The following is a 27332-nucleotide window of genomic DNA, read 5'->3' on the forward strand; positions in this document are numbered from 1 at the left end:
TCCAGACATTCCTGCCAAAAATGCATAGCCTGAATCTAATTATGAGAAAATATCACATAAACCCCAACTGAAGGAATCCTACAAAATAACTGGTCCGTACTTTAAAAAAAAAAACTGTCAATACTATGAACCAAAGAAAAGGCTGAGTAACTGTCCTAAAAGAAGGGGAGACTAAGGAGATGTTAAAATAAATGCAATGCATGACCAGGATTTTCTTTTGCTATTAAGTATATACTTGGGACAATTACCAATACTTGAATTTGTTCTGTAAATTGTGTTACATCAATGTCAATTTCCTAATAAAAGAATGTCTCTGTTTTTAGGATGATACACTGAAGTATTTAGGGGTAAAGGGGCGTCATGTCTGCAACTTGCTCTCAAACAAGTATACAGATAAATAGAACAGAAATGTGGTTAAACACTAACAGTTGGAGAATCTGGCTGAAGAATATCTGGCGAATCTTTATGCTATTTTTGGAACTTTTCTTTAAGTCTGAAATTATGTCAAAATGAAAAGCTAAATATATGAGGTCCAAGATACCATTAGAGTAGCTAGAAAACAGATTGAATACCTGTAGAGTTAGAACTGGGGACAGGGCACATACTAGGGTCCTTGAGACCAGCTGTATTTTAGGGGCTGGGCAACTTCACTAATAATCAGAAGGTGGGTAAGGAGAGGCATTTGGCCTCAGGGCCATCTCCCTCAGAGGAAAAACAGAAATGAAGTCACAAACAATTCTCCCTCCTAATTTCTGGGCACGTTTCAGTAGACCACAGAAACCTCCGATCTGACCACACGAGACCATTTTTAAATGCGTAGTTTACCATTTTAGTCTAGTTACCATATAGCACAATCTTGTGTATCACTGACTGAAAAATAGATGTTGCTGTAAATTTGATAAGATTCTAATCTTAATTATGTTATTGGTGTTATTAGTTTACCATTTGGCTGTTTCAACAATTTCTTGTTTAGGTAGCTTGGTTGTTCCTTTATGATGTAAAAAAATTGAGAAGGACTCAGCCTAGTTTTAGCTGTTTGCTCTCAGGCACACTGTGCTTTTTCTGGGCTAGTCAGGCTGACAAGCCCCAACTTTGTGGAAGACATTATAAACTAAGGGTATAAGCTTGGACTTTGATGTTAGTCAGATAGACAGAAGGGGTTGTAATCCAGTGCTTGCCACTTCAGCAAGGTGAATTTTAGTGAGTCACCTACCACTTGGGAGGCCTTCTTAGTATCTATGCAGTGTAGAAAATACAACCTGGTTGGCGTGAGGATTGACTGGAGGCTTTCAAATAACATGACCTGCCCAGTTCCTAGGTGGTAGTTGTGACGGAAAGTCTCAGGAATCAACCTCTTCCCAAAGAAACTATGGAAGAACCAACTCTGGCTTCCTTCTACAAAACAGTCTCCATCTTTCCAGCAAAGCAAACCCTCTCCGATCTCTGTAATGTGTGCATACTCTTCCAAACGTCGGTGGTTTTTGTGTCAATTTGTGCTACTACAGTAAGGCAATTTAATTAATAGAGACTTAAAAGTATGAGAGAAAGTGCTTCTAGGTAAACCAAATCAAATATTTGGAAACTATCGTAGGTAAATCATAAAAGCAAATAAGTCTCCTGAATTAGATGTTGGTGAGGCAGCTGCAGAAGGTAAGAGATTGTGGATGAGATAGCTTTACAGGCCCGTGCTCTGCTTCCACCAGGGCATAAGGAGAAATCAGAGGTGAGGTTTCACAGGTATCATTTAGGTAAGGAAGATAACACAGAATGGCTAGCAGGAGACTTGTGATCAGAGGAAACACCCTGGCACCATACAAGATATCAGCAGTGAGTGAATATATTTTAGGTGAAGTTCCAGTAAAATGTTTAAGGCACACTGACATCATTTTCATGATTTCCCCACTTTGAACAACTTTGTTGAATCATCAGTCCCAAATGTGCCAGGTGAGAGGCCTTCTAGTATATTTTATTAGGAAGATGGTAGTAGGTAGATACATATTAGTTTGGCAGACATAACCCATACTCTCCTAGGATGTCTGTTGTTTTTTAAGATTTTATTTCTTTATTTTTAGAGAGAGGGGAAGGGAGAGAAACATCAATATGTGGTTGCCTCTCGTGCGCCCCCAACTGGGGATCTAGCCTGCAACCCCGGCATGTGACCTTGCTGGGAATGGAACCCAGTGACCTCTTGGTTCACAGACCGGCCCTCAATCCACTGAACCACACCAGCCAGAGCATTGTCTCTGGCTCTTTAACAGTGATTCTCAATCTTGGCTGCTCATTGGAACAACCTGGGAAGCTTTAAATCTTCCGATGATCACGTTTCACCCCATCCCCCACCCACCCCCAACTTGGATTTGATTATCTGGATAGGGCCTGGGCAGGGGAGTCTCACATGCCAACAGGGTTGAGTGCCACTTCTCCGTATTATTTGCTACTTAGGTTTCAGAAATCAGGTCTATAATTATATTTGTAAGAGTCAGATAATCTTAGTCTCTACTCTTCCCCTTCCAGCAAGGCCAACCAGAAGGCTTGTGCGGAAGATCTGTTAAGAGTCCCTGAGTTGGGCTGAGGTGTCTGAAACCCTGGGGGGAAGCTCCCAGAGGAACAGAAGGGGTACAAGGGACAGTCCACACTGTAGCAGTGGGATGGGTTGCAGATCAGATGGCAAGGTGGGTAGTGAAAGTGTGCACTGAGAGTGACCAATCTCATCTGTGAGGGCCAGGGTCAGACATGTGATGATGAAGGTCTGCGATGAGGGAGAATTTCCTTGAGGTCAGGCATTTCATTTTCCTACCAATAGTTGATGGTATGTTCTTATGCATAGTTGATTCTCATTATGTGCAGTAGTTACAGTTTATAAAGTTGCCACAAACAATGTATTAGCTAATACTGAACCATTGTTCCAAGGGGGAATATAGGGTTAGGTTGCTCTGAGCCTCTGGTCACCGTACTTTCATCAATTGATTTATAGGTAGCCTTGTTTTTTGTGTGAAGATGTTTAAATACACCTTATTTAATACATATTGTTGCCTCACTAACACTGAACTCACAGCCAAGAGCAGTGTAACTCATGCATGAACCAAGCTCTTCTAACACACATATTTCCTCCACATGACACATCACAGCCTTCTCGTGCTGGGGACAACACTTCAGCACTACACTTGGTGGCAGCGAAACAGTGAAATCACCAACAAAGAGTATGAAAACGCAAAATCATGGCACTAAACTGATCGCACAAAGGCCACGTGTTTAGTGTTTATATTGCAGAGGAGCTAAAACAAAAAGGCAGATAATCGCTTTTTTAACCTTAGTTGGGAATGTGAGCATGAAGAAACTCAAATTTTTATTGCTGTGCTCACGTCCATGAATGACTGCAAAAGTGCTGTAAGTATTGATTTGGGGGTAACAAACCCATTTCAGTGAGTAAGTGGATTTGCAAATACAGAATCTGAAAAAAATGTGGATGGACTATACAATAATTGATGCCATGTCCACTCCTTGCTCCTTCTGTCAACTTCAATCCCATTCCTTACCTTCTGCAAAACCTGCTTACCCTGAGAAGGAGTCTTCGTTGATTTGCAGACTGCCTCTAATCATTCCATTCTGTGCTCAATTCTCAGTAGGAAGTACTGTCAAGACAACTCAATACATCAATCAATGAATCAATCCATCGATATTAATGAAGTGTTTTAAAACACCTAACACAATTTTTGAGAGCAATGCCTTCTAAAAAGGGGTTTACTATCTACCAGGAGTTGAATGTTAATATGTGAAACAAAGGCAGACAGTGCTAAAACTGACCAAAGTGTAGTTTAAAATGAATGTTGCCCACTGTATGTGCTCTAGAGGAATAAAGTGGTGAACTAGGATGCTTGTGAGCGAGGAGTTAGAAGTGATGGAGCTGAGTGCAAGCCCAGTTCTGCCTGATGATACTTTTGTTTCTTATTCCAATAGACATTTCACCAAAAGATAAAACACAGGATATTCCAGACTGATTAATTAACACCAAACATTTTGCATCCCATTCTTTACTACCACTTGTCTTTGGAGAGGATCTCAGGGAGTCATTGGTAATAGCAAATATTTTAATTTATGGCCAATATATTGAAGAGGTCATCGTGAAGAAAAGTTCAGGAATGGGCCCTCCGGTTGTGAATTACTTCGTATGTCTATCCATGACAGATTTCACTCATGCATTCAGCACCTTCTATCAGGTAACCCAATCCCTCCTCTTCAGCAGGAAACTGATTACTACATCTAGTGAACATCATAGGTATAACCTATCCTGCTTCCCCTCGCCCGCATTTAAGTCAGGAGTTTGCAAACCTTTCTACCCTCTTACCAGTAACAAATGGCTGATGTATGGATTGTGTTACAAGGTGGCTGACCTGGCTGCTGAACTGTGGCTGTAGCCTTCTTAGGTGGGGCCAGCCTCTTAAGGACATTCTTAATAAAAGTTAATCCATCTGAAGTGCTTAGCCCTGAGTCTGGTACTCAATAGTCCCCATGTAAGTGTTTGCCATGATTAACACAAAGACTGATTTTTTCCAGACGGTGTTGTTCATTTCCTTGTAAGTTCTACAGTGCAGTGCAATGCTGGGATCCCAATGAGCAGAATCTGGCTTACAAGCAGACATCCACAGGACTGAGACTAATATTACATCTTGGGTTTGTAAGTGGCATTTACTGACTTGGAACATGACGTTGAAGAGGCAGTCATTTTTTGGCACACGTGCCATGTGCCAAACACAGTGTTTACATGTGGGATACAGAGATGGTAGAAATGAAAGAAGGGCAGCGACCGTTACTGTGTGTTAGGCACAGTGCGAGCCCTTTAAAGACGGCATTTCATCCTCTCGTCAACCCCGCAGGGCAGGCGTCTTTATCTCCATTTTCCTGGGAGGAAATCTTAGTTTTGAGGAATTGAGGAATTGCCAGGCCATTTAACTCCACAGCCTCTTTCCTCCCATCAGTACGCCACACATCCCCGTGTACACTCTTAAGGATCTTACTCTGTATTAAGAACTCAATTAGACTCTGCGATTCAACTCGGCACATATCACCCTCTCTCTACAGAACTCTAAATGTTGGGGGAACAGAGTGCGCCCCCTTTGCTCCCAGGGGCATCCCACTTTCTGACACCCTGGGGAGTAGTCTGGAAAAGAAGGAAAGGAGACTGGAGAGGTTTCGCTGATGACAAGGACTTTCAGAGTGTCTCCTTGGAAGATGCTCTGTCGTCTCTACAGAATGTTGGGCCCGAGGCGGATACACCCTCCCAAGCTGCACGCTAAGCCACCAGGTTTCTTTGCCTTCAAAGCTTTGCGAGACAGCCACGCCAAAAATCCAAACCTTGGGCAGGGGCCAAACGGTCACTTCCCCGCCCCCCGGGCGCAGTATGCAAATCCGAGCACCAGGAAGTAGCTGGGACCTCTCGGCCAAGCCTAGCGACAGCCAGTTCCTCTCCAGCCGCGCCGGGCCGCCCACCACTCGCTCCCGGCCGTGGCTCCTTCGGGCCGACGCGCTGCAGCTTCCAGCCCGCGCGGCCAGCGGGGCGGCCGCGCCACCCCGGGCCCGTCGCCTGCAGCCCCTCGCCGTGCATCCTCGGTCCCCGGCCCGCAGCACCTCTCAACGCGGGCCCCCCTGGGCCGCCCCGTCGTGTCCCCCGCTCTGAACTCAAGTCACAGTGGAGCGCCGCCGCCACCGCCACCGCCGATCCGCAACTTTCACCGCGAGCTGGTGAGTCCCAGGCGGGAAGCCCTGGGGGTGGGCGGGGGCGCCAGGTGGACCCGCGGCGGGGCGCAGCTCTGCCTTGGGCTGGAGTCCGCCCTGGACGTGAGGTCTGCCCCGGACCGGGCGCCGAGGGCCGGCGCCGAGGGCCGGCTCCGACCGCGGGAGCTAGGGACGCGAGCCGCTTCCTGGCCGCCCTGGCGCCCAGCCCGCCGGTGAGAGCACCCAGATGCCGTCAGCCTGTGGGTGACTCGGCTCAGGGTGTGGGGGGCTGCTGCGGTGAGGAGGCTGGGGCGGGCAGCTCCGCAGGTGTCTTCTCCCGGGAGCCGCGCTGGGGCGTGGTGGGAGGGGCGGGGGCGGGTGCTCGGGCTCCGCCGGGCCCTGTGGCGCGTACCGGAGAGCCGGATGCAGCAGCCCCTTGGGTGGCTCCTGGAGCTCTGGGGGGGAAGCCCTTCTCGACGCGCAGCAGACGCACGGCGGGGATCCTGGCCGGCACCCGGGCGGGGGCTCTTCAGGTTGCACAGTCAGGGCTCCCCGCTGGGCCCTGGGTCCCCCAGGAGTGGGGCTCAGCTCAGGCCCTCTCCTAGGCCCGCGGGCGGCTGTTTTCTTGGGGAGCCCCCACAGGAACGTGACGTCGAGGGGCTGCGGCGGAGGCTGCTACGCACCCTCCTGCTGAGCCAGGCGCCTCCTGGCCAGAGGAGCAACAGTCCGGTGCCTCCGCCTCTGAGAGGAAGCGAGAGTTATTTTAAGAATTCAGGGGTTGTCTTTCCTTCGTCTTGGGGGAAGGGTGTAAGCTTCAGTTCCCGCTTTCCTGCGTTATCTTGACCGACTGTGTCGGCTTTTGGGTTCTGTGCGTTCGTAGTGAGTCTTCTAACAGCCGATTTGCTCCCGCGGTTCTACGATCCTGTCTCCAAGTGTGTGTAGTCTTACCCCCAAACCCCACCCAACTTCTTTACCGTCCCAGAAACCTGAGCCGAATGAGGGCGGGTCTTGGAAGTTCCTAGCCCTGGGTGAACTTGGGCCTATGCCTGAAATTCCCTGTTTGGGTTTCCTCATCTTTGGGAGAACATACCCGTCTCCCGAGCCATTTATTGCACGTAAATCCCCAAACACGTCCTAGGCATTTCATGAATGGCGCTTATTTACTGCAAATAATTATGACTATAAAATATGTCTCCCTGGCTCTTTACAATTTGATGATTTCGAATCTGGCCGTTTGAGCCACCTGGCCTTACTAGAAAATCTGCTTGATATACCAGAGCTTTAGTGTCGAAAAGCAGGACCCAAGGTCTGGCCCACCCTATGAGCTAGCCAATAAGGATGTTTGACTTTTCGTTTTTTAAAAAATTAATTTATCCTGCCCAGGCTGGTGTAGCTCAGTGGATTGAGCGCGGGCTGCGAACCAAAGTGTTGCAGGTTCGATTCCCAGTCAGGGCACATGCCTGGGTTGCAGGCCACGGCCCCCAGCAACCGCACATTGCTATTTCTCTCTCTCTTTCTCCCTCTCTAAAAATAAATAAATAAAATCTTTAAAAAATTTTTAAAATTAATTTATCCTTTTCTTCACAATAATTCAACAGTAGTAATTAAATAGAACCAGAAATTGTTACAAATGAGATACAATAGAGAAGGTAGAGTTTTTTCCTGACTGGAAAATAGTTATTATATTTTGGTGAAATAAAGGTCTTAAATTTTCCATCAAAAGTTGTTTGGCGGTTTATAAATTTCTATGTAGGGACAATATAAAAAGTGTTTTTACAAAGTACAAGAGCTATGAAGGACATGATTTAGTAAATGTAAGGTACTTGTGAATATCAATAATGTTAAAGCACACTCTTCTCTCTGATACTATATCTTCATTTTATAATCTTGTGGACTACTTCATTCACTGTCAGATACTGCATATTTTGTTTTTGGTATTTTTGTCTCTTGCCCTTAATTTGTTGGCTGCCCCCAGCCAGCTGGCCAGGTGGTCAAGGGTGTTCAGTCTGTACTGGAAACAACTCAAGCAGTGCGGAACCGTGTGGGCACTGACAGTACAGGCACTTACTATGCACCCAAAGCCCTTTGTGAGTAAGGTAAGCTTGCTGGGAGAGGGTGGGATTTGGGTAGTCCCTGGTTTTCATTTAGGGATAAGGAAGTCTTGAAGAAATGTAATTTGATCACAAGCAGCTTTTGGTGGCTGGGCCTCTTTGGATGAGTAGAGCAACCCTCTTCTTGAGAGAAGGGTGGAGGGCCTGATGTAAGGGAAAACAGCAGTCAGGGAACCTGAGTTTGTGTCTCTGCCACCATTTACCAGAGCTGTGGTTTGGTATAAGTTACTTGAGCCATTAATTCAGCCAGCATTTCCTTTATGACAGTAACCAGAGTTATAGAGAGTGATATTATGGCTTGCCCCCATGTGTATAGTCTTAACAACTACAAGCTTGCTCCATGACAACAGCTTTATCTGTCTTGCCTGGAACACTAGCGTGGGAACCTGTCACACAGTTGGATTACATGGAAGAAGGAATGGAAGAATGGCCCTGTGCAAGGCAGAATGAATAGGGCTGGGGTTCCTCGGGCATTTGAAGCCTACTGGCCCTCTGTCCTGGTTTCTAAAATGGGCTTTGAGGGACTTTTTGGACTATCAGGTTATACCAGTGCTAGTACGCTAAGTGGGAAGCTCCACTCAGCACTGGTGATTCTGCTGTATCACCTGGAGAGGGGGCTTGATTTGTCCTGTAAGATGTGGCCTGCAACTGTTGTTTGCTCAACTCAAAAAGAACCACTTTGTCTTATAGAGGTATGGTGTTGCAAAGGTATGTGGAGAATTTGTGATATCGGTTACCCCCTGACCCCCATGACATTCCTTTAGCAGAAAAGTAGTCCAGCAGTTTTGCAAATTAATGATTTTGAAAGCCTTTTAGTTCCATTATATTTGTATTCAGAAATAAATAACCAAAACATCTGAGATGTCAGTTGGTTCAAGTGAATACACGGAGTTATCATTTCATAATATTAAACTGTATTACCCAAAAATAAAAACACTGATTTTAAATCTGTATAAAAAGAGTACAATGTACACACATCCAGAGCATGGAACATTGTTACAGCTCACGCACACTGCTGAGATCCTCAGACACAGGTGGTATTAGTATTGAAAGGTCACCACAATCATTAGTAGGAGCATTGATCAGTGACAGGTCAAACCTGTCTTGGGCACTTCTTGGCACTGATAGTGCCAGCACCTTTTGCTTACCCAGGGCTCTGAAGCCTTCCTGAACTCTGATTTCATCTGAACCTCTCATGGTCCCCCAGGGGAGGCAGAGACCGTTTGGTGGCTCGTTAAAGGTCACAGATAAGTGGCACCACTGGGCAAGTAGGCATATTTTCTGTCTCTAACTTTAGAGCTGCTCTCCATTTTCTGCCTTTGGATCTGTAGTATATATTCAATTACTTAAAAACAAAGAAATTAATTTATCATTTAATGTGCATTTTTAAAATAGGATATCACAAGTAATTTTCTTCCACCACTTGGTAATTATTTGAACTAAGTGACTAACTGCTCAGGACAAATGAGCAGACACTCCAACTAGGGTTCTTGAGCTGAACTGGGGACAGGAGCTTCTGTGCCTTGCTGCATTGCTTTCTGCTTGGTGAAGGGGGGTGGTCTCTTATAACCGCCAAGTTGGCACATGTACTGGCTACTGTCAGGTCAGCTCCCGTGACTGTCTTGGGGCCAATAGCAGGTACTTATTGGTTAGTATAGAAGTACTTTGCAAAGGAATTCCCTCCAGTTTCTGCTCAATGAGCCTCCTTATGTGGTATCAGTGAGAGCATCATCCAGGGTGAAACTAGAAGGGAACAGGGCCCACAGGATGCACATTAAAATGCGCACCCAATTTGCTGAGCAGCTCCTCTGAGCAAGGTGCTGTCCAAAGCCCATATTCCCACAATGGATAGACATTCCCTCCATCTTTTCAGCTTGCTAATGAAGACAAGGGCATGAAAAAAGAAGCTGGTTTTGTTTTTTTTTCTTTTCTTTTTTTCCAGTCACAAATATCAACTTACAGCCACCTAGCTTCCTGCTACTTAAATTGTGAAATGTTGAGTTCATTCTATCATCATTTCTAAAATTTATTTTGGGTAGTTTCCATTTGGGGGAGAAGCTCAAGTGTAGAACGTAGTATGGAAATCTGCCATTGAGGAATTAGAATTTCTGGAACAGGCCAGTTGAAAGACTGAGACCTTCTATTAGATATCTTTGGCTTAAGTTAGCTGGAAGGGCTCTCTTGTAATTTAGAATGGCAAGTTTACAGAATTACTTAGGGTGATAGGTAAAAAAGGCTCATCCATGTTGTAGGAAGTTCAGAGGCCTGTAGTTGCCTTTTTTCTTCACTCTTGGTTTTTTCTTATTCAGAACTTCACTTTCCTCACAGTACTGAATAAGCTGTCAACTTTCCTTCTTTGCCACAAAGCTGTTTCTTGAAAGTTACATTTACAATCAGGATGGAGTTTTCATTTGTATAGAGCTCTTAAGTGTTGATTATTTAAATGTGCTTATAATCCTCAGTTAATTTCCAGTCTCCTTTGTCTAGCTCCCATCTTCAACTCTCCCCCCAACCCCTTCCCATTTTACAAAACCTTCAAACCATGAATTGACATGACAGGAGTGGACCCTCTGAGTGAAGAGGTTTTCCATTAGTCTCAGTGCAACTCGGTTCATTTTGAAAAATGCTGAGTTGTACAAATGATGTTCCATAAAGCTACACAAATGAGGATGCATGCGAAAAAAACTTCATTTGAGAGGGTGTTTCTTCATGCTGTATACAGGCTCTGCTTTTGTGGAGCTGTAGGGTCTTTTCCTTTTTTACAGTTTATACTTCAGACAAAGTCAAATATTGCTGGGCTGCCAGCACTCCCACCTTTCTGTGAACCTCTAAAATCACTCTCACTACTTTTCTTTTTATAAAAATTAATTTTATTTTTTTCCATCCCTATTTAGTACCCTATACTCCTTCCCTCTCCCTCCTTTCACCCATCACCACACTTCTTTCTCTTTTCTTCTTTTTGGCTCAGTCCCCCCACCTCCCCAGCTCCCACCTCCCACCTCCCCATTCTCACTACTCTTTATTGATTGTACTCCTTGTCCATAGGAAGCTCTTTGCCAATTGGCAGCTCCTCCTCAACTGTCCTTCCTCTGTTGGTACAGCATGCGGTTGGGAGCTGCAATGACGTTTTGGGGCCTACTTTTGGGCGCTGGTGAGAGAGAGTACACGGTGAGATTGGAGGGATGGGTCTGGTTTCGTTCTGCCTCCAACTAGCAAGATGCCTTCTTGGTGTTTGGGCCTTTGGGTGCCTCCTCTCTTCCTGTAAATGTTAACCCCCACGGAAGTGAGGGGAATGGAGAAGCTTGTTTCCGAAGATGTGGGGAGAGGGAGGACCACTTCTGCTTTCCACTGGGAAGCTATGTCACGCAGAGCAGAACTGCAGCGGAGGCCCGAGGGAGGCCTGAGGGAGGAGGCTGGAGGAAGTGATACTTCCTTCTGCTTCTAGGGCTCCTGTCATTTGCCTGCAGCCCCACCTTCCTTACCACCAACACTTTTCCCTTAGGGGTCTTTCTGTCACCTCCTGCTCTGTTCATTTTCAGTCTGCTCTTGAGAAAGGGGCAGGGGGCTGGGGTGAGAGAGAAGAAAAATGAATCTACTCATCGGTGTAGGGTTTTATTTGGCAAAGCCCTTGGTGGCCACGCTTGATTTTTCACCAACAGACAGATGTACATTTTGAAATTCTCCATCATGGAAACCGTTATGAAACTCTTAAGTAGATGTTTTGAAATCCTTGAATGTTTAGGCAACCTAATAATTTTCTTAATCCTAACTACAATGGTTCTGTGCTGTTTTTAACATCACATAATCTATAGCCTCTGGTTAAATTTTGGGGATTGAACAGTGGCTTTCAGACTTCTTTGACCACAAGCCAAATCATGAAACATATTTGACCTTGTGCCCAAATGCACATTTTCTGTATGCAAAAAGGTGGAAGAGCCCCTTCTCCTAGGTGGTCAGGGAGTGTGACCAGAGTGATCCTTCTGAAACTGGCTTGGTGAAATCAGTCCGAATTTAAAACACACAGAGGCAGGCCCAGCAATTCCACAACTCCAGTCCAAGAGGAAGGTTTATGAAACAAATGCAAATTAAAATTCACCTACACAATGGAGTAACTTGTAGATATCTTTGAAATCATATTTGAAAGTACTTATTAATATGAAAGATATTTTTAAAAAGCCAAACACAAACTGATAAGTAATATATGATACCATTTCTGAAATGAAATATTCATATGTGGGATACATAATGTGTAAGCTATGCTTGTCAGTAATTTTTACACTAAAGTTTTATTAGTTATTATTTCTGAGGGATGGATGAATGATGATTTTTTCTTATGTACTTTTTTTAAGAGCATCACTTATATGACTTTAGAGCAGTGCTATAATGAGCAATGACATGGAACCAACATATATGCAGAGAAAATGTAAGAGCCATCAGGAAACTTTGGGGCACAAGTGGCCATTAAGATGTTTGTGTGGGTACAATTGTAAGCAGACCTGCCCCTGGAGGATATGATGTGCCAGGAGTGTTGTAAATAGAGATATTTTCTTAAAGAAGCACCCGAATCTGGTGTTTAGTATGAGTAGGGCAGACCTTTCTTGAGTAACCCCTGTGAGTCAGGCACAGTGTCAGACGTTCAGGCACAAATCTGAGGAAGGTGATGGGAATCCTGAAGGCAACACGGGGTGTGTGAACCCGGGAAGGATCCTTGCTGGAAAGGAACAGATCGAGTTGGCACAGGGATCATTCAGGGGCCGAGAACTCCATCTGGTGAGGTGGTCAGGAGGTGTGGAGGATCCTTGTCTGGAACTAAATGTTGGATGCTGTCGTGTAAACAAAGGGGAATCTTTGGAGACTTTTAGTGGAAAGTGGACATTTTTTTCGTCATAGCTTCTTGCTTAGACTTTTTCATCATCTAATATTTATGATGTTGCCAAAGAATGAAGAGACAGTGAGCATCACTTTCTGCTTTTGAATAGGTGGATGATTAACTGAGGGACCTACGGGGATTTCACAGAAATTAACCTGGGGCTAGAAAGTAACATTTATTGCTGTTTTACTTGACATCAGAAGGCTTAAGCTTTGCAGTGACTAGTGAGTAGGTACTTGATAAGTGCCCTAGATGGTGATGATCTTACCCAAATATTATCTACATCTTCTTGATGATGGCAACACTATTAAAGAAATAAGCCATTTGGAGTTGAGGGCTAAGTTTCTGTAAGATTAGTATTTTCTACTTGATTTAAAAGGAGAATATGTTGTGAAGCAGCAGTTTGGTATTAGAATTGTGCTTTTTCTGTATAAATTAGTTTATTAAAAGTATCATCATGCCCTGGCCAGGTGGCTCTGTTGGTTGGAGCGTCGTCATGTACACTGAAAGTTTAAGGGTTCAATCCATGTGCCCTGGTCAGGGCACATACCTAGGTGGTGGATTCATTTCCTGGTTGCAGCCAATCAACATTTCTCTCTCATATGATGTTTTTTCTCTCTCCCCACTCCTTCTTCTCTCTCTAAAATTAATAAAAACTTATCATTGGGTGAGGAATTTTTAAAAAAGCATTACCATAATTAGGAGTGATGATATTTGGTCAAAATTATAACATTAATTAATCAATTCTGAAGGAAATTAACTTGCATAATCAGATATAGCATATTTAATATCTACTGTATTTGATGTCTATTATTAATATTAGTACTATTACTAAATCCATTATTAATTTTATTAGTAAAATAATAAGTTAATAATTGGTGATGATTGCTCATTTTAAATTTGAGAGGAGATAGTAAACGTGGTGAAGAGAAAATTAGCTTCCAACTTACACAGGTCTCAGTTCCTATCCAGTGCTTGTGACTTTAGGGAAGTTACTTATTCTCACTCTTTGTTTATAAAATGATGATAATAATAATCACTCTTTAGGTTTGTATACAAGGCTAACATATAATCTCATAATATTGTTTTTGGAACAATAGGCACCTGATAAAAGGGAGCTGTTTTTACTGCTAGACTGTGGGCTTCCCTTTCAGAGGGAAGGAACTCTGTTCATTCCTTCTATCAAGAAACATAGAGCTGACCCTTGAACAACACAGTTTGAACTGTGTGGGTCCGCTTGTCCCTGATTAACAGTGTTTTTGGTCTGTGGTTAGGAAACCAAGGATAGGGAGGGCCAACTGTGTGCGTTGTTCTGTGCAATTTTATGTAAAGGACTTGAGTGACTTCCGGGGGCCCTGGAACCAATCCCCTGCAGATACTGAGGGATGACTCTAGTTAAGTTTTTGGGGATTCAAAAGTTATACACTGATTTTTGACTGTGCAAAGGTCAGCAGTCCTACCCTCACACTGTTCAAGGGTCAGTTGGACTAAGCATGATAAAACGTTTGTATACTATTGAAGTCTGGGAAAAGTTCCAAGTCTAGTGGTGCAGTTGATCATAAACCATCCCACCTAGCAGAGTGTTTACTAGAAACTCGGGGGTTTGCTCAGTTGGACTTCTGATCTGCCTACGAGGTACCAGCAATTTCTAGAGGTACAAGGCTCAGAAGGATAGTCTCTGCATCCAAAGATGCTGACAGTGGGGGTGTAGGGACATAAACCTGGTTTTCACAGAGTGTGATCAGTGCTGACTTGGAGTACAAAGTGCTCTGCCAGCAGAAGGAAGGGCTGCTGGTCCTAGTGAGGACCAGATGCTGGAGCGGGGTCTGGCAGTGGGGGAAGGAATTCTCCAGTTGGAAGACAGAAGGGAAAATGCAAAAGTGTGAAAGAGTCTGGGGATTACAGAAGGGTGAGGATTCCCCTGGCCTTGGCTAAAGGGAGGGGCCGCATCTTTAAATAATGAGAGGCTTCCTAATATAAAGGGTGATAGACAAGTATAGTAATGGTCACAGTCCCTGGCTTCAAATGGATTTTCAGTATCGACTTATGGTGATCAGTGGGATCAAATACACAACATAAGAGTTGGTTTTGTCTCTCAGGATCACATTGACTGTTTGAATTGTTTCAAATTTAATGAATGCCAAATGTATATAAAAATGTTGTACCAGGTTAAATTTCATGACTACTTGCTTTTTGGTTTTCAGTTATTTTTAAAGTTTTAAATAAAATAACCATTCAATGGGGATTTAATTGTAATTTTTCTTAAATTCCTTTCCAAGTAGATAATTTTTTTGAGTCTAGTAAAAAAATTTCTGACTGTTTTTGGCTAATGACTCTCAAATATTACATTGTTGCTGTAGCTGTAAGTCTTCGACTAAGGTAGTACTATACAATCCAACTGAACACATGACTTTCCCCTCTGGTGTCCAGTGTCAACTGCTGGGCTCTTGACATCGCCTCTCTACCAATATTAGCATCATAGAATCTTACAGAAGGAAGAGATATTGGTGGTGTGTTTTACACATAGCCCTTAGCAGAAGGCCACTTTCCCTTGAACACTGGGTCTCAAATGTTAGTGTCTGGCCCAGGTGATTCTAATGCAGGAGATGAAGTCACATTTTGAGAAGTGCTGTGACAGGGATGTTCCTGTTGCCCCAAGTGGCTCATTTCATTTTTGGATAGCGTGAGTATTAGAAAGCATTTTCTCTCATGCTTCAATATTTTATTTCCATAGTTTCTGCCTATTGGTTCTAGTTCTGCCCTCTGGCACAGATTCACACATTGGCAACCAGCCATCCTTGGATTGATTAACCACTCGCTGTGGCTATTCTGGTATGTATAGGGCTGCCTGACCACCCAACACTATTACTCCACCTCTTTTCCTAACAGATTATTTCAGAACCTATTGTCTCCCCTGAAGTTTCGGCAGGGGTCTTCTCCATCCCCATCTATCGCTGACTGGTCAAAGGCTCCTGTTCTTACCAGTGACTATTTCATTAATGGGTGGCTATACTTTGGTTTGGACAGTAGTCAGTAAAGGAAAATCATGTTCCAAAGATGATCCTAAGATATAACAGGAAAGGAGTTGGGGAAGAAGGAGAGAAGGAAAGTTAGGGGTAAATGAAGGATAAAGAAACAAAAACCCCAGCCCCGGCTGGTGTGGCTCAGTGGATTGAGTGCCTGACTAAACCAAACTGAAGGGTTGCTGGTTTGATTCCTGGCCAGGGCACATGCCTGGGTTGTGGGCCAGGTCCCTGGTGGGGGAGTGCGTGAGAGGCAACCACACATGGATGTTTCTCTTCCTCTCTTTCTCCCACCCTTCCCCTCTGTCTAAAAATAAATAAAATCTTTTAAAAAAGAAAAAGACACAAAAAACCTTTGTGAAGAGTGAAGAAGTTAGAGGGAAAATACTGTAAGCTGTGTTAATTACTCATATGTAATGTACATGGTGTGTGGCTGTCCAATCTGTGTTTCTTCTAGTCACACAGACTACTGTGTGGCATTAATGCTGATAATTGGGCTTCTGTAACTATAATTTACTTTTAAAATGGATATTTATTGAGTATTGTGTGTTAGGCATTGTAGTGAGTACTTGAGGAGAAACATAAACATTGTTAAGTGTGAGTTTCCTTCCCTAGAAGAGTTCATTGTACTCTGATTTCTCTGGGCTACTCACAGAAGACTGACAAACTAATTTGCTGTGCTTGTGGGTGGGACAATAATCTTGCTCTGGAGATCCCTGGGCACCTGAATCAATGCACAGAAACCATTTCCGGTAAGAAGGAACATGGTATGTAAGGTGGTTAGGTCACAGGAAATGGAGTTAATTGTATTCCTGTTCAAATTCCAGGTCTGCCCCATCCTAGCAATGGAACAAGGTGTCTTAGGGTCCTATATGTAAACCTCAAAGGTTGGTTGTGAGGGTTCCAGGATGCAATGGGTTCAGAGCTAGCGACATGTCGTGCACTTAGCTAGTGGCAGTCATTGTTATTGTTATTATCGAAAGAAAGTTGCTTAGAATAGCTACTATTTTTAAAAAAGCAGAAAATAACAACTGTTGGTGAGGATATGGAGAAACTGGAACCCTTGTGCAATGCTACTGGGAATGCAGAATGGTGCAGCTGCTATGGAAAGTGGTATGGCCATTCCTCAAAAAAACTAAACATGGAATTACCATGGGATCCAGCAGCTCCATTCCTGGGAGTACACCCCAAAGAATTGAAAGCAGAGTGTCAAAGAGATATTTGTACACTGATGTTCATAGCAGTGTTATTTACCTTAGCAAAGGAGTATAAGCAACTCAGGCATCTATCGATGGGTGAATGGATAAATAATATGTGGTGTTTCCATGCAAGGAAAGAATATTCAGCCTCAAAAAGGAAGGAAATTCTGATCTACGCTAAAACATAGATGAACCTTCAGAACAAAGTGTTAAGGGAAATAAGCCAGTCACAAAATGATAAATACTGTGTGATTCCACTTAAATGACCTACTCAGAGTAGTCACATTCATAGGGACAGAAAGTAGAATGGTGGTTGTCAAGGACTGGGGGGAGGGGAAAGTGGAAGTATTGTTTAATGGGTATAAAATTTTAGTTTTGCAAGATGAAAAGAGTTCTGGAGGTAGAGGGTAGTGATGGTCACACAAGAATGTGAATATGCTCTTTGCTACTGAATTGCACACTTAAAATAGTGTAGATGTAAATTTTATGTGCTTTTTTTCACAGTTTTTAAAATGATTTTTAAACTGTTGCTTGATAAGCAGAAATATGTACAAATACATGAGGGTGCTCCAGAAGGTGTTTCACTGAGTTTGATAAATTTACCTCATTCTGACTGGGGATTTGTCCACCAAGCTGACTGGTGTTCAGTTTTTTAAGGTGGAAGGAGCAGAGTATTTAATTCTGAATCGTTTATACAGGGCCATGTGCATGGATGGCTGACAAAATATTGCAATGACTATGGTTTGTGTGTATGATAAAGAGTATGATAATTGAGAATTTTAAAGGTAGAATTGTGGATTAGAGAGTAAGGAGGAGCTTTCTAACAATCAAAGCTGCCTGCTTGAGACCTTGAGAAGTTTGTAAGCACTAAGTGAATCTCTAACAGGACATTTTAGAAACAGTTGAACTAAATGGCTCTAAAAGATGCTTTCTGACTTCATAATTCTGTTATTTCTAGCCATGTACTCACCAATTCTAAATTATAGAATTGGAAAGAATATTTTGATGGCGTTAAAGAAGAGTTTTTAAAGAGTTTTCCCAGTACCGGAGTGTTTTTTTTTTCTTTTAAGTATAACATTCACATGGCAATGTATGGAAAACAGACACGTCTAGCTCAAAGCAAACCATCATGCAGCCACCCTCAGATCAAAGAGCAGAGTGGTGGCCCTGTCCAGTGTGGCTCAGTTGGTTGGAGTTTCGTCTGTAAACCCAAAAGTTCGAAGGTTTGATTCCTAGTCAGGGCATATGCCTAGGTTACAGGCTCAGTCGCAGGTTGGGGTGTGTATGAGGCAACTGATTGATGTTTTTCTCTCTCTCTTCCTCCCTCCCTCCCTTCCCCTCTCTCTAAAAACCAATACGCATGTCCTGGGATGAGGATTTAAAAAAAAAAGCAGAGCGGTGCTCACTCCCACCGTCTCCCTGGGCAATGTCCCCCCAAACAATACTCTCTCTCCTCAGCGGTTTCCGCCATCCTGCTTCTAGTTTTAGTTTGGTGCCCAGTGTTGGCTTTTTAAGAATAAAGTGAAAGAGATTGAAAAGCGGCACAAAGCCATTTGGTTTGGCAGACCCACAGGATTTCAAGCTGTGGGTTTGGCTGGCACAGGCATCTCCCTGTGTGTTGAGTTACTACAGTGCAGTCAGAGAGCAGGTCGTTGTCCCGTTTTACACCCCTGTATTTGGTTGCTCAAATTCTCACAGGTGAGTTTGATTAGAGCCTTATGCAAATACTGTTTTATTCAATGATTAGTTAATAAAATTAGATTGCACTAGCCATGTATAGCTTGTTTTTTACCCATCTCTGCATAGCTAAGTATATTTATAAATGCAAATTCATAAATGCGGGTGTGATAGGAGTGGTTTCCAGTGACCCACATGTAATCAAACATCCTGCTCTGGAACACAGAACCGGTCTGTGCACAGACATTTGAAAGTACTGACTGGTTTTGTGCATTCAGTTATGATATTCCTCAGTAAAGGAGGACTCATTTTTGGATGTGAAGGAACACAGCATCCTTATTACTGACTGTTCTGCCACGTAGTTTTGACATGTATTTTTGTTGGGGTGAGAGGGAGCCATGGTTTGACTTGTGGAGTTTATTAATCAATGAAGTAATGCTTCATTTATTCGTCATTCAGAAAACATTTCTTGGATCCTCACTGGTCATGAATATGCATGAGTAGGACTTGCAGTCACATTCGTTAGCTCTCAATAGCACAATTGTTCCATATATACTCGAGAAGTTAAAATATTTGAAAAACTGAAGTGAGGAGTAGAAATTTCTGTTTCATATGAAATATAAAGAACACACACAGGCAGCAGACTACCAGGTGCTGTCTTACTGTGAAAAGGTCACAGTTGTGATTCAGATGAAGGTCAGGAATAACCAGGAGTTAACGTAGAGCCTGCAGTTTGACTGCCCGCAGCCTGTAGCCCCAGTTGAGTTTTCCTCTGGCCACAGTTTCTGATGCATTTCTACATTTTCACTGCTTACCTGTTGGCAGCCACTGGATGCTACAGAAGATTTGAACAAGGAGTGAATCCTAGGAATGAAGAGAGGAGAGGATTAGACCAAGGACACTGACCACAGCAGAGTAATTTTCAAAGATGTGCATTTCTCAGTTGAGAATAAGAAAGAAAAGATGGGAAACAACGTAGGAAGCAACATAGCTGGATTCCTTATTTATCCTGCTGAAGAACGCAGGGTGTGCGTTAGTAACAATTAGAGTAGCTTGTGAGAGATGCGTGGCTCTGGGCTGAACTTTGGGGTGTCTGTGGCACAGTGGAACTCCAGAGTTACTAATAAAGAGTCAGGGATGTGGCTCTGAGCCCTGCTCTGTCACGTACCAGCCATGGAGGAGTGGGGAGGGGGCTAGATGAGGTTCCTTAAGATCCAGGCCTCATTTTCCTAATCCATAGGTTGTAATAATAACGTGCTTGTCTCACATCTCAATGGGTTGTTGCAAGGATTAAGTGAGGTAAAATTCCCGAGAGCTCTTAGAGAAACTCATGACACACTTTGGACTGTTGTTTTGGATGCAACTGTAGCACCCCTAGCCTTTTCTTGGTATTGGAGGGTCCCCACCCACTCCTGCAATGGTGGTGCCCCCTGGACTGTTTTGAACGGATTCACTCATACCTCACCCGAGTCCTAGGTAACACTGAACCTTGGCGTACATATCTGATGCAAATTTATTGTTTTTAGAATGTTGCAAAAAGCAAGGGGAAAACATTTTCTTTTATTAGTAGGCAGTCCTTAAGCATGAGATGTAAAGCAGGTTTTGTTTTTTTTTTTTATGAAAACTAGTTTTGTAGATAAAGAAACAGTCAATGAGAACCTTGCCTAATCTGGTAGAGGTGTGCCTCCAGGCTCCCTCAACTTCATGTAAATGTCCGCACCCCCTCAGTGAAATCATTGCTATTTGATGAGCAGGCTGGAGAACCAGGCACTGACTAGAGAGCTGGCTTTCTGCAGCTCTGCATCCACGCGTATCCTCCGATTGACCTTACAGCAATCTTGGCCTATTTTCCCTAACAAGGAGGAGCTAACGTTAGTACAGTAGAGTGTTGATTCATGTGACACTTATTATGTCATATAAATGAAAATTCAGATTGTAGATTCAGGAAAGTAAAGTTTTCTCCATTACATCTTGAAGGGTATTCTCCCCTCCCCAATAATAAATTACATGTTGTTTGAAGTCCTACTAAATTAAAAGCACCTTCAGATCAGGAACTAGCTTTCCAGATGCTGAGCAGACCTCTAACTTCATCTGAGGTGTTTGCTGGGGGCTTGAGTGCACCGTGAGTCCTAACGCAGCCTGATCGGTAGTCACCTCTGTCTTGCTCTTGTATTTGCCATCTCCCCTTGGTTTCTCCCTTAGTTTAATAGAAAACATGCTATTTCATAATTACCCTCAAAATGCTTCAAAATTCTCTTAGTATATGGATATAGTACTCTGGAACACCAAAATAACTGTTTAAGATTAGTAAATAATTTTTCCATAGGAACAGAGTAACAAAAATTTAGATGACAGATTTGGTTTTAAGAAAAAACTGGTTTTTTTGTTTTTTTATCAACTTAAAATTTTACTATAGAGTTCTCTAATTTTAAATATATATGTAGATTTATTTAACCACCATCACAATAAGGATGCAGAAGAATTCTATCACCCCTCCCCCCAAAAAAACTCCCTACCCTCTGGCAACCACAGAGCTGTCCCTCTAGTTTTGCCTTTTCTGGAATATAATATAAATAAAATCATACTTTATGTGATCTTTTTAAAAATATGGCTTTATCGAGATATAATTCACATACCATGTAATTCACTCATTTAAAGTATAAAATCTACTGGTTTTTAGTACATTCACAGAACTGTGCAACCATTGCTACAATCAATTCGAGAACATTCTCATCCCCACCAAAGAAACCCTGCACCACAGTCACTCCCCATCTCTCCCAGCCCCACATCCTCTTGCCCTAGGCAGCTACTAGTCTACTTTAGGTCTATAGATTCCAAGCAACTGTTTTTAATGATACTTTGTGCATGGCTTTTGCTGTACCCCAGGCTGAACTGTTTCCAATTTTGTTGATTGAACTTTGCAGATGAGGGGTAGTTTATAATGCAGTTTCTATAAAGCTTAATATTGTTGGAAGGTGCTGTTGTTTCTCAAGAAGGATACTCAAAGTGTTTTCTTTTTCTTTTAGACCTTATACTTAAAAAAAGAAAATAAAGGTCCTCTTCCTAAGGACCTCCTAGAGGTAAAGGGCAGAGTCAGTTACACTGGAATGAAGTTATTTGAGAGGGAATCCTAGAAAGCTGACTTTTACTCTGAGGGTAAACAGTGGGCATTTTGTCCTGTGGCATTCTGCTGCCCGGGGTGACGGCAGTGCCCTTGACTCCTGGGCCTACTTTGGGGAGTGTTCTGTGTGAGTCCCAGCTCCCCCACCTAGAAAATGGATATGATTATAGCTTCACATGGGCTCTCCCAGGCACCAAGTGAAATATGATCATTTGAGCCAGTGCTGCTTAGTAAATCTCTTCTTTGTGAGAGGCAATGTCATGTAGGGACAATAGACAGAGGACCCGGTCACGTGGCCTGGTTCCACATTTGGAGGTATGCATTCCCACTCTTGGAGATATAATCTTGGGCAAGTCCCATTACTTCTCATAGTCTCCCTGTGGCATCTGTTACATGACAGTGAATAACAAGTCTTTTTGAGGTTTAGCTGTGATTATTTACATAGACATACTTAAAACATAATAGAAGCTTAACAAGTATTTAATATTTGCTTTTCTTTTTGCTAAAGGAATAATCTTTTGGCTATCGTAGTCTTTAGGGAGTTTACTCTGTGCAACTATATGGAAATTACTGAAAAGATTTAGCAAAGGCTATGGTAGTCTGACCTTAGATGCACACTTGGACTTGATCTAGCCCTACGTTTTGAAATTCTTGTTAAGGCTTAGAAGCAGAGTGTGTTGCTAAAAGGGAGAGAATGTTTGGGTGACCACAGACAAAGGAGAAACCCATACAAGGATGACCGAAGTTTTCTGTGCCTTGCCTTGTTTCTGTAGGGAGCTAAATAAACTTCCTGGCTCTTAGGGCTTCAAGTCCAGACAGTCTTACAGAAGACCAGTTAATGATGAACCACAGGATCCAATCTGAAATCATTTTTTTAGACTAACGACTGATGTATGAAGACCAACAAGAAAAAGGAGCAGGGAATAATTAGTTTTGGCACAGAAGTGAAAGCTAATTTCTTTCTTAACTGGAAGAATTTAGAATGATGGCACCACAGTTACTTGTTTCACTCTTATATCTCTAATATATTCACTCTTATCACTCCAATATAGCCCTTCACAGAGAATACAATAAAAATAACAATCATTTATTGTGCGTCCTCTGTTAGGTGACCACTTTTGTACAAGGTGTGTTATTGATATTTTTGTTATTGATAAAGGAAACCAGAGCTCAGATAGTAAATAATTTGCTCTATTAGCTACTAAGTAAATGGAATCTGAGCCAGCTTGACTCCCAAGCTGATATGTTTTATTTAACTTCAAAGGTTATTTTTAAAAAATCATGATTATAATATATGGAAGGCAAGGTCCTTGATTTTAGTTTACCAACTTGACTTTATACATTAACTTAAATGTAAACACAGGAAAATAATGATCACTCCTGAGAGACTAATAACAAATATGATGCAACAAACATTGCTTGAGCATACATGTATGTCATTCATTATTCTAAACACTTGCTAAGTTTTTATTCATTTAATCCTCACAATAACCTTATGAAATTGGTACAATTATCATCCTTGTTTTGCAGATAAAGAAAGGTTAATTAACTTGCCCAGTGCCATGCTGCCCTGTGAGGTGGAGCTGGAACTTGAACCCAGGAAGTCTGGCTCTCCAGCCCACCGCTACAGCTATGTGAAACTAACATGCGGTCACTCTGTCTAAAGGGACACCTGAAAAGCCCAGGGGGACAAAACCAGTTATAGTAGTCAGACTGTGGCAGAGCCCCTGATTCTGATAATTTGATGTTATTTTTACTATGATCACAACTCGAAGAGGTGAAGGAGAAAAAAATTTCATTGAAATTGCACTGCAAATTTAAACATTCAATCAAAAGTTTAAAGAATGATCATTAAGCCAGTTGAATTTATCTGCATTCACTTCAGCTGGTAACGCAGTATATATCAGTTATTGTTGTCACCATTCACTGGGAAAGAATAGTTTTTCTCTTCTGGCAAACTAAAGTAAATACGTTGTTGTATAGCTAAAACTGAATCATGATAGGATTAAGCTTTTTCTTTAGTGTGTACCTCACATTTCTCTTGTGCTAAACACGTGTCTAGCTGATGTCTTCCCATTAAATAATAACTGTTTGATATCATATATTCTCTTGTCTCTTTACCTTAAAATGCAGCTACAATATCTGGGACTTTGAAAAGTTGTTAAGATTGTAAAGAACAGATGACTGATGGAGTCACGCAGCCAACTTTGCTTCTCCTTGTGGCGTTCACAGCCCTGCATCTAGATGCCTGAGGCAAACCAGTCTGATCCTTGGAAAGTGGTGTCAGCTTGGTTGGAGCCTTGCCCAGTCCCTGGGCACTCCATGATTGCTTGTCTCCTGAATGGTGAATAAATGGCTATTCCCATTTCTGAATGATAACTTTCTAAAAAGAAGTGAAAAGAAAAGATTTCGACTTTTCCTTTAAAAAGGAAAATGTGTTAGGATCACCTTCCTTTCATTACTAGAGTGTCAGGTGACTCTTGAAGCATAACTCCATTTTTTTCTGACCTTGACAAAGTCATTGTAAATGGAAGTGTTTTGACATTGACTTTAACATAAAAGGAGCTGTTTAATCTCAGTGTCAATCTTGTGCTCACTCTTGGGCTCATGAAGGGTCCTTTTCTGGGAAACCTCGTGTCCTGAGTCCACTTCTGGTGATTTCCCTGGACTGAGTCCCCAAATGTGGCAGATGAAGGCTGGGCTTCAGGCAGAGGTGGGATGTCATTGTTGCTTTCTGTGGGGCTGAGGGTAGAGCTAGGGAGCCTTGTATCAATATTTGTCAAGTCAGCTCAGAAGGAACATGGGGGACACACTTAAATAAACACTTAAATTGGCTGATAGTTTGGGCCTGTTGCCAGTCTCATAAGAGCCTTCAGGCCACAGAACCACTGCTCCAACCTAGACTGACCACTTGAGGTCTTTCCAAGGCTGAGCTGGACGCAGCAAGGAGAGAGCCCCTAGCTGGATAGCTTGTGCTGAGTAAGTTGCACTTCTTGCTCAACCAAAGATAAATGGATGAGAAGAACCTAAGCCACAGAGGGCATTTGGGCTGTGATTTGGGTTAACGTGCTAGCCCAGTGTAGTAATGGATTCTTCATACTGGACAGGCACACTGGACAGGCATGGGAAAGAAGCTGGCAGTTAGAAAGCCAACCCTGTCAGTGATGTATCATCAGTAAAAAAAAAAAGTCTCTGTCCTTGCTGGGTTGCTCAGTTGGTTGGAGTGACACCCCATACACCAAAAGGTTGCAGGTTCCATTCCTGGCCAGGACACATACCTAGGCTGCAGGTTCAATCCCCAGTCAGGTTGTACAGGGGAGGCAACCCATCAATATATCTCTTTCACATCGATATCTCTCTCTCTGTTTCTCTCCCCCTTCCTTTCTCTCTAAAATCAGTAAACATATCCTTGGGTAAGGATTAACAAAATAACATGAATAAATAAAAATAAAATATAATAAAAATGTCTCATATGGTAGGTCCTTTAGTAACGTCTTTTCAGTATAACACTAATTTTTAAAAAATTGATTCTGGGCCAGGGCCACTGTGTGTGTGAGTCTGCATATTCTCCCACATCTGTGTGGGTTTTCTGCAGGTATCCTGTTTTCCTGCCACATCCCAAAGATGTGCCAGTGAGGTAATCTATGTGTCTCCATTGTCCCCATCTGACAGGATGTCAGTGGTCCTGTGATGGAAGTGCCTCCTGTCCAGGGTGGGACCCACCTTGCACCCTGAGCTGCCGGGATTGGTTGCAGCCACTGTAACCCTGACTTGGAATCAGTGGGTTGGGAAATCATATCTTACTTGTTTTTAATTCATCTTTCTTAAATGTATGTATAGCTGATGTTCATTTTAATGTTTAACATTAGAAGTGTTTGGGGTCTTTATTTAGAAATTTGAGATGTTTTTGTGACCAGAAATAGGCTGTAGGAACTTAACTCTTGTTTTTATCAATTAACCTAGGTAAAACTGCTTTCATTATGTGTCATCCTGCTTAAAGCTGCAGTTTCCAAGACCTATTAACAACAATGAGTGAGGACTTAGTGTGTATATACACACACACACACACACACACACACACACATGCACATAGCCCTTTTTTGGTGTATTTATTTAAAGTCTTCAAGAACAAAATGGGCCTAGTGGGGAACAATGAAAATTGTGAAGACTTCTGTGTGCAAGACTTTCGGAGTGAAGTTGAAGAAGATGAGCTCAACCTCAACAAGGGAAGAATAATGAACTGAATCACTTCTAATGTTTTTGACCACCCAAGTTTCATGAAATAAACAGGTTGGACATTTTCTGCTTTTCCAAGTTTTACCTTTAAGATCAGAGGATAAATTTTTCCTAGGAAGTTGTTCTTCATTGTGAGTACTTTATAATATCTGTGTTTATAGAAATTCTAATCTGAATACATAGGGGTTCATTGAGACTCTCCCATTTGTTTTCTTTTTATGATTAGTCTGACTATTGTTTATCTATCTAGAATTTCAAGTGTTTTATCCTTTTTGTGGGTCTTGAGGTTTTAAACATGAAGTACCACTGCTTTAATAATCATAAAAGTATTTGTTCCCTGAGATGTGGTTGCAAACAATAAGGTAGAGTGATTCTTAAAATAAAGGAAAATAATAGTGTTATAATTGATAAATCTGAGGTGTGAGTGAATTATGCTTTTCATAAAATACACCCCAAAGCTAATACTTTGTAAATGTGACTGTTTTCTTTATGCCTATAATGTAACCAAATTCAGGAATAAATAATTTCCAGCTTTTTCTATCAAGTTGTAGAACAAAATTAAAGTACACAGAAGCAAAAATATGATATGAAAGTCAACTTTGCTGCACACCAGCAAATGCATTTGCAATTACAGGTTCTATTTATTAATCATAGTTTTTCTTTCTTTTTTTATTATTTTTTTCCTGAGTACTTTTTCCTGTTTTGAGTTCAGATAAGGGGTTAGGTCAGCAGTGGATAATTCCAATCCCCACTCTTGAATTAGGGCATAGAATTGCAATGCCGTATGGGATAATTACTGTGGTAGTTAACCAGCAGGGAGCCTGAAGCATTTCCATTGCTATGATTTAAACGTTGATGTGGTGTTCAGTACTTCATAAGCTTCTCAATTTTATTGGACTTTGACTTTCTTTTTCAAAACTGGGTGGAGTTGTAGTGCAAGGATTTTCTAGTGGTTCTCAACCCTGGCTGCTCATTAGAATCAGTGAGGAGCATTTAAACTTCACCCACACCCAAGCTGCACCCCAACCAATTAAATGGAAATGGGGGGACCCAGGTACCAGTACTTTTTAGAGCTCTCCTTGAGATTCTGCTTGAGTACCAAAATTCAGAACCATTTCAGTAGACCTAACTAATGCAGAATCTTTGGACTAGTATTAAGAAAACTGTCAGACTGAGGATGGTCCTGTTCATATCAATGAATTAAGCTGACATGCTCAAAATAGCTATCTCGGTAGAAAAGTTACCTCAAGGTACCCATCCCCCTTGAAGAAAGATGACCACATGGGTACCAATTTGGAGGGTGGATAGTTTCCTGCAATTAGAGTGCTTGCTCTTCTCAATCTCCCCCATGCACTTAAGAAACATTTGGAATAGAAGAGGGGC

General features: G+C 42.4%; 1 protein-coding gene across 2 annotated transcripts in view; it reads left to right on the top strand.

Annotated features, from left to right (window-relative positions):
- Positions 1-5299: 5299 nt before the first annotated feature.
- LYN (LYN proto-oncogene, Src family tyrosine kinase) overlaps positions 5300-27332 on the top strand; it is a 132059-nt gene continuing 110026 nt past the window's right edge. For both annotated transcript variants that reach the window (XM_045861066.1, XM_045861067.1), the window contains exon 1: positions 5300-5739. The gene's annotated coding sequence lies outside the window, so the exon portion shown is untranslated. The remainder of the gene's footprint in view (positions 5740-27332) is intronic.

Source organism: Phyllostomus hastatus, unplaced genomic scaffold, assembly GCF_019186645.2.
Source record: "Phyllostomus hastatus isolate PE091 unplaced genomic scaffold, TTU_PhHast_1.1 phas_scaffold_21, whole genome shotgun sequence".
In the NCBI taxonomy this organism is placed as follows: domain Eukaryota; kingdom Metazoa; phylum Chordata; class Mammalia; order Chiroptera; family Phyllostomidae; genus Phyllostomus; species Phyllostomus hastatus.